The sequence below is a fragment of the Cupressus sempervirens genome, chromosome 9 (assembly GCF_028749045.1).
Source record: "Cupressus sempervirens isolate cs-2001-9-10 chromosome 9, ASM2874904v1, whole genome shotgun sequence".
In the NCBI taxonomy this organism is placed as follows: domain Eukaryota; kingdom Viridiplantae; phylum Streptophyta; class Pinopsida; order Cupressales; family Cupressaceae; genus Cupressus; species Cupressus sempervirens.
This window is the reverse complement of record NC_143126.1, coordinates 830018948-830034675: the sequence shown is the minus strand read 5'-3', so window position 1 is coordinate 830034675 and position 15728 is coordinate 830018948. Positions and strand designations below refer to the sequence as shown.

Here is a 15728-nt window from a genome sequence, read left to right as displayed (position 1 = left end):
GGTGTTTGTACATATCGATAAAAATATTTGGTAAGATTTATTGGGAAGAAAAATTTGATTGTTTATGATCCCAAGGTAGAATGAGGAACAATGAAATACAAGAAGGCCAATAGCATCCATAATGGTTGTTTCCAGATTATTGATTTAGATCAATCATGAGTTCTATAAGATTCCTAAACACTAATTAGATCAAGGATCGAAAGAGGAAAACTATTTCTGTTCAAAGACCTAAAAGGAACAATTTAAAGTTGATGTAATTGTTGTTGAATTTTCTATTGTTGAAGTTATGAGAGGGATATGCGAGAGGAATGAGAAGTTAGATCTACTGTAGATCAGAGTTTCAAGCAGCTAAAGAAAGCATTTGATACATCACTCGTCAAAGGTGATAAATCATTGAACATAAAAGAGATTTGGACATGAAAGTAAGTTACAATCACTCAGATCAAAGTTCACCACTATTTTATTGTAAGGAAACTTTCAATAAAGAATATAAACGTTTCCACATAACCCATAATAGATATGAAACAAATATGCAATTAAAATCCACATGCAAGAGAATATACAACATACCCACAAAAATGTGACACAAGATATACCTTGGGAAACCCTCATTGAGGGAAAAACCTAGCCTCCAAAAGCATCCATCACTATGTATTATTCAACAAAAACACCATTGTAATACAACCATGGAAGCCTTTAAAGCCATAACCACAATCAAGAAATCCATGTGAACAAGCATGAATCCACACATTCTATGTCATGCTTCCAACCTTCAAAAATTCTCCCTTGGCTAACCTGTCAAGCGTTGTCTCGCTCGACTCTTGCCTTTTTGCCTTCTGTCTTCACACACAACTACCCTTGTGGTTGCTTATATAGTAGCAAGTCCCACAAAACCACCAAGTGGTATTACATAAACCATGTGCTAATTTAACCATGTGCTAGCTAACCCATTGACCCCAAATTTAATAATGGAATTTTAATTCTCTTCCCCAATATTAAATAATTATATGAAATATTATCACAATGTTACAATATAACTCATCAAATATATCTCATGGGAATCTTTACATGTTGCACGTCTATCTAGGTGCAACATTACATAATAAAATGAAATAATACAATATAACAATATTATGCAATGTGTGCAACACCCATTATCTCAACATTTATTACCATTGTAGCAGATAAATCCTTTAACAGGGTAGACTTAATAGTCTTTTTGTAAATATCTTAACCAAGTACATACATTGTATTTGTGTTGTAAAATCCTTGAGAAAGGTAGATCCTTACAAATCTTTTGTATTACTTCTAACAAAGTAAGTCACCAGAAGTGACAAACAATTGTAGCCCTAGCAAGGCAACCTCTTGTTACAATAGTGAAGGATTTGATGGTGTCATCCCTACCACAATTTTCCCTCTAACCAAGGGTTTTTGCATGACTAAATCTCTGTGTCATGTGTCATGTTTTGCGATGTTATGATTTATGTTTACATGCATATGTTGAAGTAGATTAGTTATATTTACTTTCATTTCAATATTGAAGTTATGAATGTGCATGTCTACGGAGTGGATAAATTACAAAGGGCTAATCAGATTATGTTTAGCACATAAGGGTCATACAAATTTTATCATGATACTTATAATCATATTTTGAACCATGGAAATGTCTTTTGGTACTATTTTGTGCCTCTGTGAGCCTATACATTGAGGGCTTGAGATGCAGTCACACTGATAAGTTACATAACTATGTAGATAGTATTGGACTTATTGTGGGATTGAAGGAAGTGAATGCAATGTAACATTTATGAAGATAATATAGATTTGAGTTTATTTTCTATGAATTTTTTTACTCAAAAGGATTTTTCTTTGTATAAACATTATGTTGTGTTAATATCCTATGTTGTTGATTTCTTTTTTATTATAGATTTGAATTCAATCGGTATGATATAAGTTTTAAAAATGATATTTTAATTTTTTTTTTTTAATACTGTAGTATTTTACCTTCATTTTCTAGCAAGCTCCTTGGGATGAAAGATACAAATGTGATGATTAGGACACACATGATACTTGGCATAACTTAGGTTCTAAACTACAACCCATGATTTTCAAATGTTCTAGTAAATTTAACTTAGTGAAGAATCATGATACTTTTTTATAGACACAAAAACCCAAGATGGGAAATATATACGTGGCAATTTCTAGTGTTATGAATCTAGCACACACTAGGCAATATACTTGAAATCTAAAAGAGTACCGATTAAAATATAAAATAAAATATTTTTTTAATTGATGCAAGATTTCTCTTACAACCTAGATGCTCCTACATTGTCAATCATCCAAAAGTAAAGGCAAGCCTAAGACTAAACATAAGCTCTAATAAAGGTATAATCCAATATTTAAGAGAGTTTACCTCCATGAATAATAATGAGCTCAATCCCAAAATCATTATCGCTTCACATTTTTAGTTTAATAAATTTACCTTTAGGGAAAAGAAGAAATTACGCAACACTTACAATATTGAGGAAACCTTGATCATATTTCATCTTCTTGATGTTGTATAAACTGAAATGCTTGGAGAAAGACACAAGTTGACATAAGATTTCCATTCCTTCACCCTCTTTGACCAGTAAAAGGAAATTTTTTTCAATTAAAGATTTGGATTCCTCTTATAATAGTTGCATACTTGATTTATAAGGCTCTCACCGATGCCATATTCTTAGTAGCTATTCAATTCTCCTTTTTATAATAACTCTTTGGATATTATTGTTGGAGACTCTATGCAAATTGATGTTTTAAGATTAAACATTATTTAGCTATCATATGAATTCATCAATGATGTACTATACGTTTTGAGATTTCAAATAATATTCTTCCCCTCTATGTTTGTTTGCATTTTAAAGATGGAAAAATAACAAATATTTCACCACATGATGTTTGTGTAATGAACCCTTTTGGGGGTCATTTGTTTATTTCAACTTTTTCTTTTATTTGTATCCTTTTTCCATATTTTTTCCTTCTATTTGTCATTCCTTTGCTTATTGTTCAGTTGGGTTGAAGCTGCCAGTTTACAGTAAGAATTATGATTGGTTGGTCAATGGTTTCTGAATTGTTCAACTCCCTATCTTTTTATTCATTTCGTTTCCTTTCCTCTAACTGTTGGGTTGTCATTCGATGGTATATATTCCTTTCAATGTGTTGTTCATTTCCTCCTACCACCCTAGCATTTATATCGATGTATATACTAGCCTTGCATGGTTGTGTCCAGATATGACATCAGTTTATATATAGTCTATTGTATTAGAGATACATATATATTGTTTAGTTTTTGGTTAGTTTAATTTGTATTTTATTAAATTTATATTTAAATGTCTATATGTAAATCTTATCGGTTAGATATGTATACTATATATTATTATAGATGATAATAAGTAAATTCATATATATATTATTATGAATTCATATATGAATAATACAAATAATTATGAATGATAATTTATGTTATTATAAATAACTTATTATGAATGGTAATTTATACTATTATGAATAATTAAGTAGAGTTATTATGAATAATAATAATTTATATTATTAAAAATAGATCATAGATATTTATCTATATCAATATTATTTCTTTTGGAAATAATCAATAATAGTATATAAATTATTATTAAATCTTATCCAATTATAATTATAGGATTCTCTTTAGGAGGGGTCATGACAGTCCACCCCTCTCAAATTTGCTTGTCCTCAAGCAATAGACATTTTCATATTTGTTTCACTTTATATAACGAAATTGACTACTAGATCCCATTCAAATTTTTACTTGTAATATTACTTCATTCTATTCTATAAAAGAGCCACACATGTAGTATGCATTTGAATGCAAAGTATACATATGAATATATGAAGACATAAAGAAAACACAAGGCATACACATTGATGCATGAAGACACGAAGTAGACATGATGTAAACACATTATACATAACCTTGATTAGATCCTAAAATTAACAATGTGCAATGACTATACTTCTTCATTAGGCTTATGAACCCTGCAACCACAAAATAAGCATCAATACATGCATATAAATATATATAAACTTCAAAGAAATTTGAATAATAGTAAGTTAATCCAAGCCAGTTCTATACAAAGCCCAAGAGCAGAACTTTGGCCCCCTTGGCCCTGGTGGCAGGTGTTAGGCATCCACACGAGGTGGTCTACTTAGTGGATTGCTTGTTTGGCTAGAAAGGTTCTTGTGAAAAGGAGCCATTACTATATTTCCCTTAACTAGCACTGCAATAGGGTGTCCTAACCACTCTCCCTTGATTGCAGATTCCATAGGAAAGTTGATAGGGTGCCCTTACTATCTTCCCCTTAACTAGTACTACAATAGGGTGTTCTCCCCTTATTGCAGACTCCATAGGAAAGTGGTAGGGTTCCCTTACTATCTTCCCCTTAACTAGTACTGCAATAGGGTATCATAGCAACTCTTTCCCGATTGTAGACTCCATAGGAAGGATAGATGCCCTTAACTAGTACTACAACAATGTGTCTTAACAGACCTTCCTTAATTGCAGACTCCATAGGAAAGTTAAATGTGGCCTTTCCCTTAACTAGTACTACAATAAGGTGTCTTAACAGACCTCCCTTAATTGTAGACTCCATAGGAAAGTTATATATGGTAGGGTTTCTATATAGTCTTCCCCTTAACTAGTGCTACAATAAGGCATCTTATAGACCTTCCTTGATTGTAGACTCCATAGGAAAGTTACTTGAAATCCCTAAATCATTTCTTAAATAATCAATTTTACACTTTTATGATTACATTAATTAAGAAAAATTACAATTTCATATTTTTAACTATGGGTGAACTTCCTCGAAGCTCCATTGGTTTCCCTCTCTATTCATTGATTGAATGTTATTGATGTTCCCTTGTTCATATCTCATCTTCTTCGGTGTTGTGCCTTCTAATTTTGGGTCGAGTATTTCCTCTATTCTATGAACTTGACCTTTCTTCCCATATTTATGTCCTAGTTCCCATGATTCCTTGCATTTGAAAATTATTTAGTCTCAAATAATATCATAATGTAGAGATATTATTATTTGAGGTGAATTCTTCATGAAATTTGGACAGTTATATTAATCTCGCAGTTAATTGGGTGGGAAGCTGGCTCTGATACCAATTGTAATGAACCCTTTTGGGGGTCATTTGTTTATTTCAACTTTTTCTTTTATTTGTATCCTTTTTCCATATTTTTTCCTTCTATTTGTCATTCCCTTGCTTATTGTTCAGTCGGGTTGAAGTTGCCAGTTTACAGTAAGAATTATGATTGGTTGGTCAATGCTTTCTGAACTGTTCAACTCCCTATCTTTTATTCATTTCGTTTCCTTTCCTCTGACCGCTAGGTTGTCATTCGATGGTATATATTCCTTTCAATGTGTTGTTCATTTCCTCCTACCACCCTAGCATTTATATCGATACTGGCCTTGAATGGTTGTGTCTAGATATGACATTGGTTTATATATAGTCTATTGTATTAGAGATACATATATATTGTTTAGTTTTTGGTTAGTTTAATTTGTATTTTATTAAATTTATATTTAAATGTCTATATGTAAATCTCATCGGTTAGATATGTATACTATATATTATTATAGATGATAATAAGTAAATTCATATATATATTATTATGAATTCAGATATGAATAATATAAATAATTATGAATGATAATTTATGTTATTATAAATAACTTATTATGAATGGTAATTTACACTATAATGAATAATTAAGTAGAGTTATTATGAATAATAATAATTTATATTATTAAAAATAGACCATAGATATTTATCTATATCAATATTATTTCTTTTAGAAATAATCGATAATAGTATATGAATTATTATTAAATCTTATCCAATTATAATTATAGGATTCTCTTTAGGAGGGGTCATGACAGTTTGTTTAGGATTTGTAGAAACTTGATCTTGTGGTTTCTTAGGGGATAATTGAGCATGGTTTGTGTCTATACAAATTTAGTAGTTTTCAATCCTCTATAGATTCATCACTATCTGATTATGAAGTTTCATTATGTAAATTGTAGCATTAATACTTTGGGAATTTGAACTACATGTATTTATAGAATTTGAAGACCTAGATTTTGGTGCGACTCTCCCAAAAGTAATTGGTATTGAATGAAGGACGTTCTAGGTTAACGCTAATAAGAACATTTATCTAAAAAAAAATGCTTGACATGCTACAACAACTCTTGGTTTGGCACATAATGATCTAATATCTCTTCCAACTCCTTATTCCAAGGTCAAATATGCACTCACATTTATGGATGACTTATTACATTGCACATTGGTGTAATTCCTTCATTTCATGAGTAATGTATTTGCTACTTTCAAAATCTTTTAGTGATTTTCTAAGAAGAAGATTTCTCTTCCTATCATAAATATATTAACATAAAATAGCATAGCACACAAATTAATATTCTCGAAACCTCAGAATGAAATTTCATGTTAGCACTCATTTCCTTATAAGCCTCACCATAATGACGTCTTTGAGATATATAGTATAACATTTTGATACATTGAAAACTATATAATTTTGTTCTAGAACATTGAACCTACATTTTAGGTTTAAGGGGTTAATTGTGCCCACTACATCTAGAACAAAATGCTTCAAAAGGTAGTGTGTAAAATGACTCTCAAGGAGACTTGACCCCATGTCAAACATAATATTTTTACTTCAAATTTTTGATAGTAAATGTTAAGCATTTAAATATTCTAAATGGTTTGTGTAAATCCATCTAGTAATAGAACAACCCATCATTTTTGTTTATTATTATTATGACATGTAATTTATTGGATGTTCAAGATTCCATTACACATGATCTATCTTCACAAGATTTATTGGTTAATGAACATTTTCACTAATAGTTACTCATCTACAACTCCTCCTTCACCTCTTGAATATTCTCTCTGTTGATGGCAATGTGATGATGCCATTGAAGATCCTAGTCCATCATCTTAGATTTACATTATTTGGCCAACACCACTCTTTAAGAGGCAAATCCTTTGGCTAGTGATCCATCTATTGTACTTGCTCTTAGTTATAAGTGTTTAGTCATCAAGTCACACACTTTAAGGTAGTCAAATGCATTAGATACAATAAGTATACCTATGTTGGATAATGATATGACAAAAGAGTATTCTTATTTAGTGAAGAGTCACAATTTGAACCTTGTACTTTCTCTTAATATATTATAAAGTTGGTTTGTTGAAAGTATGTTTGAAAGATCAAATATGTAGCATGTGACTGCACTTTTTTATGTTGACTCAAAGGTATATTTGTATCTCAACCCAACACCCATCTCGCCTTACCTCTATCTTACTTATTGCCAAGTTGGGGTTCAAAAAGAGGTGAGCTGAGACAAGACTAATCCTCTAAGGATGCACACAATAACTCACAAATCACATGCATTAGGTAAGTTTGGGCCTAAAGCTGAACTTGAAACCAATAGGAAGAAAACCCGTGACCCAAACCAACTCCACTACCAATATAGACTATTACTAAATTTTGCATTACGAAACCATACCATGTCACTAAGAATATTGATTACTTTAGAGCTTTGACCATTTGACAAGACAAAAGTCTATTTACCTTACACTTTCCCTTCCTACCAACTGTGAACATTACAAATATGTGAAGAATGTTTTACAAATGTTGATGTTTGCACTATTTCGATTTTGTCATGAAACTCTCTTTTAGAAAAGCTTACTTCATTTCGCGACCATCCTCCCTACAAACTGTATAGTTGACCAATTTCCAAAAAATTGAAAACATCATGGATTTTTCTGAAAATTTCAGCATTTGATCTTCATGATTTGCATAATTTAAAGTCGAAAACAAAAAAAAATTTGGAAAAAAATTATTACATAATTTGAGAAAAATAAAGTTTAACTTTATTTTGTCATTTTGTCTGGATATTAGCTTCATTTCCATCTAATGTACGTACAATTTCTATGAAGAATATCTATATGATTTTTAAATAATTCTATCTTCACAGATTTATTCAACATTCCCCAATTATACGGAATTGAATGAAAGAATGTTAGGGTCTGTTTGGTTCTTGGAAGTTGACAGGAATTGACTTTTTCAAAATCTGGATTTGAAAATTTTCGCGTTTGTTTCAAAATTGACAAAATGGAATTAGCATATTGGACTTCTAATTCTGCCTCAAAACCAGGTTTTCCAACTTCCTACTAGCAAGTAGGAATTGAAAATCAAAACTTGGTTATGTTTTTTAAGGAGTGTAAAAACAATAGATTGGACTACTTTTTGAAATTTGCCTTCAACTCCAAGATTATGCATAAACATGTCATCTTCCGAGTGAAACAACCAAGTTAAGTAAAATCCCAAAAATCAGAATGAAGATTTGCAAAACCTTGATTTGGATAAACCAAAGTTTGTAGAAATCCAGGGTTTTTTAATTCCCCGAACCAAACGAACCCTAGAGAAAGAGACTAGCTCTACTACAGTCTGCAAAAACATTTAATATAATCAACACGTATAAATTTTACATTTCATTAGCTGAAAGCCAGCAGGAGGAAATTACTGGTCGATACCTCCTGCAAATTTTCCACTAATGTAAATGGAGTCGACGCTGACGCTAACACATTATAACTGTCATCTGAATTTTCACAAATGTACAACTCTTTCATCGCTCCCAAGTCATTTGCATTTGTTACATTCAGAACTTTTCACAATAAGCTTATTTACATGTATGTCCAGTGCGGAAGTTTGGTTAATGCTCGCAAAGTGTTTGATCAAATGAGAGAACGAGACAATGTCTCATGGAATACGATGATTACAGCTTGCAGAAGACATGGGTATTCTCAGGAGGCAGTCACACTGTTTCACCAAATGCAACGAACAGGTTTCCAACCAGATCAGTGTACATTTGCCAGTGTACTCCCAGCCTGTGCCAAAATGGGGATTCTGGAACAGGGCATAAACATCCATCAAAACATTAAGGATAGAGGAATTTCATTAAATGTTGTAGTTGCAACTGCTCTGGTAGACATGTATGCAAAATGTGGGAGTATAGACAAGGCACGTGAACTGTTTGACAATATGCCTCAAAGAAATGTTTTCTCATGGACTGCAATGATTGCAGGTCATGCACAAAATGGATTTGTTAAAGAGGCTCTAGAGAATTTCAAGCAAATGCAATTGGCAGGTGTAAAGCCAAATTCCACAACCTTTGCCAGCATCCTCCCTGCCTGTGCCAAGATGGGAGCTCTGGAAGAGGGTATAGACATCCATCAAAGGGTAATAGAACAGGGAGTTTTGTCAGATATTATAGTAGGAAATGCTCTGGTAGACATGTATGGAAAATGTGGCAGCCTACACAAGGCACGCGAACTGTTTGATAGAATGCCTCAAAGAGATGTCATTTCATGGAATGCAATGATTGGAGGATATGTACAAAATGGATTTGTTGAAAAGGCTTTTGAAACTTTCAGGCAAATGCAATTGGCATTTGTAAAGCCAAATTCTACTACTTCAACCAGCATCCTCTCCGCCTGCGCCAAAATTGGAGCTTTGGAACAGGGTATAGACATTCATAAAAGCATAATGGAGGGGGGATATTTGTCAGATATTATAGTTAGAAATGCTCTAGTAGACATGTATGCAAAATGTGGAAGCGTAGACAAGGCACATGTACTGTTTGACAGAATGCCTCAAAGAGATGTCATCTCGTGGAATGCAATGATTGCAGGATATGTACATAGTGGGTTTATTGAAAAGGCTTTAGAAACTTTCAAGCAAATGCAATGGGGAGGTGTAAAGCCAAATTCCATAACCTTTGTCAGCATCCTCCATGGCTGTGCCAATCTGGGATGTTTGGAACAGGGTATTGACATCCATCTAAATGCCATGGAAGGGGCATTTTTGTCAGATATTATGGTAGGAAATGCTCTGTTAGCCATGTATGCAAAATGTGGAAGAATAGAAAAGGCATGCAAAGTGTTTGACAAAATGCCACAAAGAAATGTGATCTCATGGAATGCCATGATTGCAGGATATGCGCAAAATGGATTGGGCGAAAAGGCTTTGGAAATTTTCAAGAAAATGCAAATAGCAGATTTAAAGCCAAATTCCCCAACCTTTGTAAGCATCCTCCCTGTTTGTGCTAAAATGGGAGCTTTGGATGAGGGTATGGACATCCATCGAAGCATGGTGGAAAGGGGATTTTTGTTAGATGGTATAATTGGAAATGCTCTCATAGACATGTATACCAAGTGTGGAAGCATAAGCAAGGCATGCAAACTGTTTGACAGAATGGCTGAAAGAGATGTCATCTCATGGACTACGATGATTGCAGGATATACACAATATGGACTTGTGGAAAAAGCTTTAGAAACTTTCAAGCAAATGCAATTGGCAGGTGTAAAACCAAATACCCCAACCATTGCCAGCATCCTCCCTGCTTGTGCAAAAATGGGAGCTTTGGAACCGGGCATGAATATCCATCAAAGCATAATGGAAGGGGAGCTTTTGTCTGATATTATAGTTGGAAATGCTCTTGTAGACATGTATGCGAAATGTGGTAGCATAGACAGGGCACGTGAAGTGTTTGATGGAATGCTTCAAAGAGATGCCATCTCATGGAATACAATGATTGCAGGATATGCACAATATGGATTTTGCAAGGATGCTCTCAAAATCTTTGAATTGATGAAGCGCTCTGGAACATATCCTAACATAGTAACCTTTTCTTGTGTTCTGTGGGCATGCAGCCATGCAGGTTTAGTAGATGAGGGCTGTACATATTTCAATCATATGAGTAACTCTTATTGTATTACACCAACAGTTGATCATTACGTGTGCATGGTTGACCTTCTTGCCCGGGCTGGCTATCTGGGGGAGACCCTAAACTTTATCATTAAGATGCCAGTTAAACCTGTGGTGATTGTGTGGATGTGTTTTCTTAGTGCTTGTAGGTCACATATGAATATAGGCTTGGGAGTATTTACAGCAACACTACTTTTTGATTTGGATCCTAAAACTGATACAACTTATGTGCTTCTCTCAAACATCTATGCAGAAGTGGGCAGGTGGCGTGAGGTTCAAATGGTAAGGAGATTGATGAAAGATAGAGGAATCAAAAAGATTCCGGGATGTAGTTGGATTGAAGGCCATAAAGAGGTACATGCTTTTTCTGTAGGAGACATACCACATCTGCAAACAGGAGGTTTATGCAAAGATGGAGAAACAGGTTTGGAGATGAAGGCAGCAGGTTATTTTCCCGATTCAACTCATTTAGTTAATGATGTTGAAGAGGAGGAAAAGCAGGATTCTATGCCACCATAGTGAAAAGTTGGAAATCACATTTGATTTGTTAAACATTCCCTGGAACAACTATTAGAGTTGTTCAAAGCCTTAAGTCAGTGCTGATTGCCACACTGCAAATAAAGTTTTCTCCAAGATTGTTGGAAGACAAATTATTGTGAGAGATGTGGACCATTTCCATCATGTTAAACAGGCACCATGTTCTTGTGGAGATTAATGGTGTTGCTAAATGGAACAATCTTAAAATAAGTTGACATTATAAGAAGGCACAATGTGTCAGAACTGGAGCAATAATGAAGAGATAAGGTTATAATTTTGTGTCTAGAGATTTATATTTTATTTTTCAATTTATTTTGTTTTTACATTTGACAATCTAGACAATGCTGTTGGTTTTGTAAAACAATAAATGCAGAGCGCAATGCAGATCACTGCTTATATACATTGTTAGGGCATCCATCAACAAACTTAATTTATGATAACATAGAGATTTCATTGAATTTTTTTCAGGAAACCTGCATATGTATGCAATGAAAAGCTGGAGGAGTTGGTAGAGGATTGGAAAAAACAAAAGGTGAGCACTATTTCAAGTAAATGAAATATTCTTGACTAATAAGAAGTGGGAGAGGACTCACAATGAAATCTCGTCATTTTGTATATTTCTTCTAACTTGGATTAACTGTGTTGCCTTTTACTTATGTGAGGTTGATTGTTTAAGATTAAACTACACGTCAGATTAGACACACAATTTATATATGTTCATGTAGTTTTTACTACATTTATGGTTAGATATTTGCAATGTTGTGTGACATCCCTTTGCTTGGTGGAATAGCTAAAAATCTCTTTGTTTGGTAAGTGTAAGACAACTAATGGATTTGAGAATTCACAAATATTTCTTCCTTCAATTTGATTTTGATTTGTTTGGTTTTAATTAGAAATAAACCATATATGAAGGCTTAACAAATATTCCAATTGCATCTATTATGTAATCACTAACTAACATATATGCATAGCTAGTGAAAAACTCACATAATGAGGTTTATAGATTGATGTTAGATAAAAGAGAATGACCTTTGTACATGTGAAACTGAAATCACAATTTATATTGCACTGTTATCGCACATTCATGATTTTTCAAAATTGTGCAATGTGTTTAAATCAAGAGGTTTGAAAAAAATCAGGTACATACAAATTTCAAAGAAACACATTGGGAGGCATCCATAGGCTTTAAAATTTCCTCCACGGGGACGCATCTTGTATGCTGGTACACCAATTCATGTACCAACGACGGCACTGGGAGACAGGGAAGACTTTCAGATGTACCCTAATATAATATATACGCTCATCTACCATGGAAGCATTTGAATTTTGATAATTTGTTTATTAATTTTCTCATGAAATCTGAATTCAAGTCTAATGCTATGTATTAAGCTTCTACAATGTTTGTGATGAATGCTATATCAATGTTATGATATGAATATTTAAAATTCCTCTATATTTTTTAAATTTTGTCTTTTTTCTTAAATAGCCATACCTTGTTACCCCTTAAAAAATGGTCCAAAAGTGTCATCTTACCAAAAACATACATGTCCCACCGCACCCTATCATCCCCACCCTTGAAACTTGGTGAAACATACATTTAGAAAGAATATTACAGCCAAATTCATAATATGGTCAAATTGACTATTTTAGCCTTGTCTAACAAACTTGAAAGACATCACTAGAAGTTATATTCCATTTGATATGACAAGAATCAAAATTTTTGCATTAGTGGCATACGTACCAAGTGCTAGTGAAGACAAGGTTCCATATGCCACATCTAAGGTTTATTTACAATCCATATGCCACATCTAAGGTTTATTTACAATCCTCAATTACAACTACATTTAAATTTTTGAATTTTTATACTTGTCTTAAGTCAGAATTTATAATAACTCAACTCATAATGTTTAAACACTTATGAGTCATTTTGTTTCTGATTATTAAAACAACCAAGAACAAGGGGGCTGAGTCATTGCAAACTAAAGACCATCAAGAGATTAACATGCCAATAACAACACAATGTCAGCACAACAGGTGCTAATAAGGTTTTGATAATAATTACAATTGTTTTAAAAATGTAGGAATGTAATTGTAAGCATTCAGATTCATAGACAAGAAAAGCATGCAAATATAGTTTTTGATAAGAATCTAGAATGATAAACTTTAATTTTTAATCTCATGCAGATGTATTTCAAAACTATATGGTTATAAGGAAACATATTGTTGCCCCATTTTTGGTACCTACCATGAAAATTGTCTAATTTTTTTTTCATCAGTAGCAACTTCCTTTCCTTTTGTTTTCATTATAGTTGGTCAAAAGGAACTATCTTTTCATGTATTCCTTGTGTCTCTCACGTCGGTCTTGTTCTTAGTCTTTCGAAGTCCAATTTGTTTTACTCTTTCAAAAGTTTGATGTTGGCATCAACAAGCACTTCTAGAACTCCCTTCGTAGTCCGAAGCAAAGGATGGAACCGGAGAAACAATAAAGGAAAGTCGAGCAATCCTTTAAAGAATGTTCATTTGTGATGAAGAGTGCTCCCATTAATACCACAAACACACAACATAAACAAATAAATAACACCAATTTACGAGAACAAAATATGGACTTCTTATTATCGCCACAAATGCGGAATTTTAGTATTTTGAAATACAATATGCAAACTCACATGGGCTCCTTCCTTACAATAATTTGCAAGACAGAGTTGTGAACTATCACCCAGAGTTGTCCTAGATAATGTATGGGCCTTGCTTATATATGCAATTTTATGTTGCCCGGGAAGTTTCTAGATATCAAACCGTAACCCTTGAGGCCGACCAACCCTAAAAATACATATAGAGCCGGCCTACTACAATTATGACATTTATCTTGGAAATTTTAGTGCGCCCAACTTCGGAAGACCATAACTTGTGAACTGTTTGTCCGATTAGCTATTATAACCCCATTCGAGTATCCTCAACTTTCGATCTATAGGGCCTAATTTGTGCAAGCTGTAGTTGACCCCATTTCAAAGCCCATTTGGGGCTTTTAAGGCCTTCAAAAGTGAGCATGAAGTTTTTCTACCAAAATTACACACCGAAAATCCGCAATAACTTCATGAATACTCATGATATGACATCGAGCCTCAACTGACAGATTGATCTATTCAAGATGAACCTCCACCTCTGAAATTATGACATTCTGAGCTTGTATGACTGATTTACTAAGTAGCAAGCCTCCAGAAACAACAACTCTCCATTGAGACAAACCTTATTCTAGAAACATAAATGAAATATTTTTGGGTGATGCAAGATTGCTCTTACACCTAGGATGCTCTTGCATCATTTTGGGAAGGAAGTGAAGTTTACGAACAACCATTGGGTTCTAAAAAGCAATTAAGAGCTAAACGAAATCTAAGAAGTAGCTAGAAGATTTTTGAAGTCAATATGTCGGAGCTAAACTTTTGTAACATGCTAAAATTTTAGAAAAATCCTGATAGCAATATCATAATTTGACTTGCTGTGGAAATTATCTCCTACTTATCAATTGATGAGCTTAAGGGGCTTTCTAATGAATGGTTCATAAGGCACAACACTTTGTGAAGGTTTTGCAAATGGGGTTGCAAGCTTTGGGTTTAACCATGGAGGAAACTCCGTAGTTAAGCGCACTCAGGTTGGAGTAGTACTGGGATGGGTGACCTCCCGGGAAGTCCCGGTGCTTCACCCCTGTGAGCATCACCTAGATCCAATGAGTGTTAAGTGTTCCATTTATTCTCATGAGAGATGGATTCATGTTGAATCACTACTCATGAAATATGGGTCAATGAGTTTGACTCAAAATCACATAGTTAAATCCTGATAGCAATATCATAATTTGACTTGCTGTGGAAATTATCTCCTACTTATCAATTGATGAGCTTAAGGGGCTTTCTAATGAATGGTTCATAAGGCACAACACTTGGTGAAGGTTTTGCAAATGGGGTTGCAAGCTTTGGGTTTAACCATGGAGGAAACTCTGTAGTTAAGCGTGCTCAGGCTGGAGTAGTACCGGAATGGGTGACCTCCCGAGAAGTCCCGGTGCTTCACCCCTGTGAGCATCACCTAGATCCAATGAGTGTTAAGTGTTCCATTTATTCTCATGAGAGATGGATTCATGTTGAATCACTACTCATATATGGGTCAATGAGTTTGACTCAAAATCACACAGTTAAATCTTGATAGCAATATCATAACTAATTAATTCTTAATCAAAGATAATAGATCTAATTCTTAACCGAATGGAAAAAGATTATAGTTAAATAGTTACTCAACTACTTCACATGAAAAGGAAAATACGGACTAACTACATTATTTA

At 33.6% G+C, this 15728-nt stretch overlaps 1 long non-coding RNA gene and 1 pseudogene across 2 annotated transcripts; both read left to right on the top strand.

The window, feature by feature from the left end:
- The first annotated feature begins 8569 nt into the window (after positions 1–8569).
- LOC149541249 (pentatricopeptide repeat-containing protein At2g39620 pseudogene) lies at positions 8570–11624 on the top strand (annotated as a pseudogene). The gene has a single exon (XR_016356498.1). The product of XR_016356498.1 is annotated as a pentatricopeptide repeat-containing protein At2g39620 pseudogene (transcript).
- On the top strand, positions 11528–12694 carry LOC149541248 (uncharacterized). The gene is made up of 3 exons (XR_016356499.1): positions 11528–11665; positions 11867–11930; positions 12538–12694. It is a non-coding gene; the product is annotated as an uncharacterized LOC149541248 (long non-coding RNA).
- The last annotated feature ends 3034 nt before the right edge of the window (positions 12695–15728 follow it).